We start from the raw sequence: 6,747 nt of genomic DNA, 5'->3' as shown, positions 1-6,747 counted from the left end.
CCTGTGCTCTGACCTCTTTCTCCCCTCTCTCCAGATGAAATCTCGCGTCTTGTGACGGCTGGCCGCCCAACAACCTGCCCGCTTGACCCTATCCCCTCCTCTCTTCTCCAGACCATTTCCGGAGACCTTCTCCCTTACCTCACCTCGCTCATCAACTCATCCCTGACCGCTGGCTACGTCCCTTCCGTCTTCAAGAGAGCGAGAGTTGCACCCCTTCTGAAAAAACCTACACTCGATCCCTCCGATGTCAACAACTACAGACCAGTATCCCTTCTTTCTTTTCTCTCCAAAACTCTTGAACGTGCCGTCCTTGGCCAGCTCTCCCGCTATCTCTCTCAGAATGACCTTCTTGATCCAAATCAGTCAGGTTTCAAGACTAGTCATTCAACTGAGACTGCTCTTCTCTGTATCACGGAGGCGCTCCGCACTGCTAAAGCTAACTCTCTCTCCTCTGCTCTCATCCTTCTAGACCTATCGGCTGCCTTCGATACTGTGAACCATCAGATCCTCCTCTCCACCCTCTCCGAGTTGGGCATCTCCGGCGCGGCCCACGCTTGGATTGCGTCCTACCTGACAGGTCGCTCCTACCAGGTGGCGTGGCGAGAATCCGTCTCCACACCACGTGCTCTCACCACTGGTGTCCCCCAGGGCTCTGTTCTAGGCCCTCTCCTATTCTCGCTATACACCAAGTCACTTGGCTCTGTCATAACCTCACATGGTCTCTCCTATCATTGCTATGCAGACGACACACAATTAATCTTCTCCTTTCCCCCTTCTGATGACCAGGTGGCGAATCGCATCTCTGCATGTCTGGCAGACATATCAGTGTGGATGACGGATCACCACCTCAAGCTGAACCTCGGCAAGACGGAGCTGCTCTTCCTCCCGGGAAGGACTGCCCGTTCCATGATCTCGCCATCACGGTTGACAACTCCATTGTGTCCTCCTCCCAGAGCGCTAAGAACCTTGGCGTGATCCTGGACAACACCCTGTCGTTCTCAACTAACATCAAGGCGGTGGCCCGTTCCTGTAGGTTCATGCTCTACAACATCCGCAGAGTACGACCCTGCCTCACACAGGAAGTGGCGCAGGTCCTAATCCAGGCACTCGTCATCTCCCGTCTGGATTACTGCAACTCGCTGTTGGCTGGGCTCCCTGCCTGTGCCATTAAACCCCTACAACTCATCCAGAACGCCGCAGCCCGTCTGGTGTTCAACCTTCCCAAGTTCTCTCACGTCACCCCGCTCCTCCGCTCTCTCCACTGGCTTCCAGTTGAAGCTCGCATCCGCTACAAGACCATGGTGCTTGCCTACGGAGCTGTGAGGGGAACGGCACCTCAGTACCTCCAGGCTCTGATCAGGCCCTACACCCAAACAAGGGCACTGCGTTCATCCACCTCTGGCCTGCTCGCCTCCCTACCACTGAGGAAGTACAGTTCCCGCTCAGCCCAGTCAAAACTGTTCGCTGCTCTGGCCCCCCAATGGTGGAACAAACTCCCTCACGACGCCAGGACAGCGGAGTCAATCACCACCTTCCGGAGACACCTGAAACCCCACCTCTTTAAGGAATACCTAGGATAGGATAAAGTAATCCCTCTCACCCCCCTTAAAAGATTTAGATGCACTACTGTTCCACTGGATGTCATAAGGTGAATGCACCAATTTGTAAGTCGCTCTGGATAAGAGCGTCTGCTAAATGACTTAAATGTTAAATGTTAAATGTACCCCCTGTATATAGCCTCCACATTGACTCTGTACTGGAACCCCCTGTATATAGCCTCCACATTGACTTTGTACAGTAACACCCTGTATATAGCCTCCACATTGACTCTGTACCGGCACCCCCTGTATATAGCCTCCACATTAACTCTGTACTGGTACCCCCTGTATATAGTCTCCACATTGACTCTGTACCGTAATACCCTGTATATAGTCTCCACATTGACTCTGTACCGGCACCCCCTGTATATAGTCTACACATTGACTCTTTACCGGCACCCCTTGTATACAGCCTCCACATTGACTCTGTACTGGTACCCCCTGGATATAGCCTCCACATAGACTCTGTACCGTAATACCCTGTATATAGCCTCCACATTGACTCTGTACTGGTACCCCCTGTATATAGCCTCCACATAGACTCTGTACCGTAATACCCTGTATATAGCCTCCACATTGACTCTGTACCGTAACACCCTGTATATAGCCTCCACATTGACTCTGTACCGTAACACCCTGTATATAGCCTCCACATTGACTCTGTACCGGTACCCCCTGTATATAGTCTCCACATTGACTCTGTACCGTAACACCATGTATATAGTCTCCACTTTGACTCTGTATCGTAACACCCTGTATATAGCCTCCACATTGACTCTGTACCGTAATACCCTGTATGTAGCCTCCACATTGACTCTGTACCGTAACAGCCTGTATATAGCCTCCACATTGACTCTGTACTGGTACCCCCTGTATATAGCCTCCACATTGACTCTGTACTGGTACCCCCTGTATATAGCCTCCACATTGACTCTGTACCGTAACACCCTGTATATAGCCTCCACATTGACTCTGTACCGTAACAGCCTGTATATAGCCTCCACATTGACTCTGTACCGGTACCCCCTGTATATAGCCTCCACATTGACTCTGTACCGGTACCCCCTGTATATAGTCTCCACATAGACTCTGTACCGTAATACCCTGTATATAGCCTCCACATTGACTCTGTACCGTAACACCCTGTATATAGCCTCCACATTGACTCTGTACCGTAACACCCTGTATATAGCCTCCACATTGACTCTGTACCGGTACCCCCTGTATATAGTCTCCACATTGACTCTGTACCGTAACACCATGTATATAGTCTCCACTTTGACTCTGTATCGTAACACCCTGTATATAGCCTCCACATTGACTCTGTACCGTAATACCCTGTATGTAGCCTCCACATTGACTCTGTACCGTAACAGCCTGTATATAGCCTCCACATTGACTCTGTACTGGTACCCCCTGTATATAGCCTCCACATTGACTCTGTACTGGTACCCCCTGTATATAGCCTCCACATTGACTCTGTACCGTAACACCCTGTATATAGCCTCCACATTGACTCTGTACCGTAACAGCCTGTATATAGCCTCCACATTGACTCTGTACCGGTACCCCCTGTATATAGCCTCCACATTGACTCTGTACCGGTACCCCCTGTATATAGTCTCCACTTTGACTCTGTACCGTAACACCCTGTATATAGCCTCCACATTGACTCTGTACCGTAACAGCCTGTATATAGCCTCCACATTGACTCTGTACCGTAACACCCTGTATATAGCCTCCATATTGACTCTGTACCGTAATACCCTGTATATAGCCTCCACATTGACTCTGTACCGTAATACCCTGTATATAGCCTCCATATTGACTCTGTACCGTAATACCCTGTATATAGCCTCCACATTGACTCTGTACCGTAACAGCCTGTATATAGCCTCCACATTGACTCTGTACCGTAATACCCTGTATATAGCCTCCACATTGACTCTGTACCGTAACAGCCTGTATATAGCCTCCACATTGACTCTGTACCGTAATACCCTGTATATAGCCTCCACATTGACTCTGTACCGTAACACCCTGTATATAGCCTCCACATTGACTCTGTACCGTAACACCCTGTATATAGCCTCCACATTGACTATATAGCCTCCACATTGACTCTGTACCGGTAACCCCTGTATATAGCCTCCACATTGACTCTGTACCGTAATGTATATAACCTCTGACTCTGTATATAGCCTCCACATTGACTCTGTACCGGTACCCCCTGTATGTAGCCTCCACATTGACTCTGTACCGTAACACCCTGTATATAGCCTCCACATTGACTCTGTACCGTAACACCCTGTATATAGCCTCCACATGGACTCTGTACCGTAATACCCTGTATATAGCCTCCACATTGACTCTATACCGTAATACCCTGTATATAGCCTCCACATTGACTCTATACCGTAATACCCTGTATATAGCCTCCACATTGACTCTGTACCGTAATACCCTGTATATAGCCTCCACATTGACTCTGTACCGTAATACCCTGTATATAGCCTCCACATTGACTCTGTACCGTAATACCCTGTATATAGCCTCCACATTGACTCTGTACCGTAATACCCTGTATATAGCCTCCACATTGACTCTGTACCGTAATACCCTGTATATAGCCTCCACATTGACTCTGTACCGTAATACCCTGTATATAGCCTCCACATTGACTCTGTACCGTAATACCCTGTATATAGCCTCCACATTGACTCTGTACCGTAATACCCCCTGTATATAGCCTCCACATTGACTCTGTACCGTAATACCCTGTATATAGCCTCCACATTGACTCTGTACCGTAATACCCTGTATATAGCCTCCACATTGACTCTGTACCGTAATACCCTGTATATAGCCTCCACATTCTTTATTTTACTGTTGCTCTTGTTTTCTTAACTCTTATTTTTCTTAAAACTGCACTCTTGGTTAACGCTTGTCAGTAAGTATTTCACGGTAAAACCTGTTGCATTGATTTGATTTTACATATATATATATCGTTCTGATCTTTCTTATTTAGATGTGTTTGTGTGTGTATTGTTTTGTTAGGTATCAACGCACTGTCTAAAAACATAAACATTTCATTGCACTTGCGACAACATCTGCAAAATATGTATAATACACAACCAATAACATTCAATTTTATTTGATAAACATGAGTACAGTAGTCTGCTGGGTAGATTAGAGGAGGAACCAACCTTCTTAGTGACGCATAACCAGTAGAATCCGTTTACTTTAGGGGTGTGTGAGAGAGAGAGAGAGAGAGAGAGAGAGAGAGAGACACACAGAGAGAGAGAGAGAGAGAGAGAGAGAGACACAGAGAGACACAGAGAGAGAGAGAGAGAGAGAGAGAGAGAGAGAGAGAGAGAGAGAGAGAGAGAGAGACACAGAGAGAGAGAGAGAGAGACACAGAGAGACAGAGAGAGAGAGAGAGGGAGGGAGAGAGATGGAGGGAGAGAGAGAGAGAGAGAGAGAGAGACAGACATAGAGAGAGAGAGAGAGAGACACAGAGAGACACAGAGAGAGACAGAGAGAGAGAGAGAGAGAGACACAGAGAGACAGAGAGAGAGAGAGAGAGAGAGAGAGAGAGAGAGAGAGAGAGAGAGAGAGAGAGACAGACAGAGAGAGACACAGAGAGACACAGAGAGAGAGAAACAGAGAGCGAGAGAGAGAGGGAGAGACACAGAGAGACACAGAGAGAGAGAGAGAGAGAGAGGGAGGGAGAGAGAGAGAGAGAGAGGGAGGGAGAGAGAGAGAGAGAGAGAGGGAGGGAGAGAGAGAGAGAGAGAGAGAGAGACAGAGAGAGAGAGAGACAGAGAGAGAGAGAGAGAGAGAGAGAGAGAGAGACACACAGAGAGAGAGAGAGAGAGGGAGGGAGAGAGAGAGAGAGAGAGAGAGGGCCTACAGCAGCACCTAGATCTTATGCACAGATTCTGTCAGACCTGGGCCCTGACAGTAAATCTCAGTAAGACCAAAATAATGGTGTTCCAAAAAAGGTCCAGTCACCAGGACCACAAATACAAATTCCATCTAGACACTGTTGCCCTAGAGCACACAAAAAACTATACATACCTTGGCCTAAACATCAGTGCCACAGGTAACTTCCACAAAGCTGTGAACGATCTGAGAGACAAGGCAAGAAGGGCATTCTATGCCATCAAAAGGAACATAAATTTCAACATACCAATTAGGATTTGGCTAAAAATACTTGAATCAGTCATAGAGCCCATTGCCCTTTATGGTTGTGAGGTCTGGGGTCCGCTCACCAAGCAAGAAATCATAAAATGGGACAAACACCAAATTGAGACTCTGCACGCAGAATTCTGCAAAAATATCCTCCGCGTACAACGTAGAACACCAAATAATGCATGCAGAGCAGAATTAGGCCGATACCCACTAATTATCAAAATCCAGAAAAGAGTCGTTAAATTCTACAACCACCTAAAAGGAAGCGATTCACAAACCTTCCATAACAAAGCCATCACCTACAGAGAGATGAACCTGGAGAAGAGTCCCCTAAGCAAGCTGGTCCTGGGGCTCTGTTCACAAACACAAACACACCCTACAGAGCCCCAGGACAACAGCACAATTAGACCCAACCAAATCATGAGAAAACAAAAAGATAATTACTTTACACATTGGAAAGAATTAACAAAAAAACAGAGCAAACTAGAATGCTATTTGGCCCTACACAGAGAGTACACAGCGGCAGAATACCTGACCACTGTGACTGACCCAAAATTAAGGAAAGCTTTGACTATGTACAGACTCAGTGAGCATAGCCTTGCTATTGAGAAAGGCCGCCGTAGGCAGACATGGCTCTCAAGAGAAGACAGGCTATGTGCTCACTGCCCACAAAATGAGGTGGAAACTGAGCTGCACTTCCTAACCTCCTGCCCAATGTATGACCATATTAGAGAGACATATTTCCCTCAGATTACACAGATCCACAAAGAATTCGAAAATAAATCCAATTTTGATAAACTCCCATATCTACTGGGTGAAATTCCACCGTCTGCCATCACAGCAGCAAGATTTGTGACCTGTTGCCACGAGAAAAGGGCAACCAGTGAAGAACAAACACCATTGTAAATACAACCCATATTTATGCTTATTTATTTGATCTTGTGTCCTTCAACCA

This window comes from Oncorhynchus nerka, linkage group LG6 (assembly GCF_034236695.1).
Source record: "Oncorhynchus nerka isolate Pitt River linkage group LG6, Oner_Uvic_2.0, whole genome shotgun sequence".
NCBI lineage: Eukaryota > Metazoa > Chordata > Actinopteri > Salmoniformes > Salmonidae > Oncorhynchus > Oncorhynchus nerka.
This window is presented reverse-complemented; position numbering follows the sequence as displayed.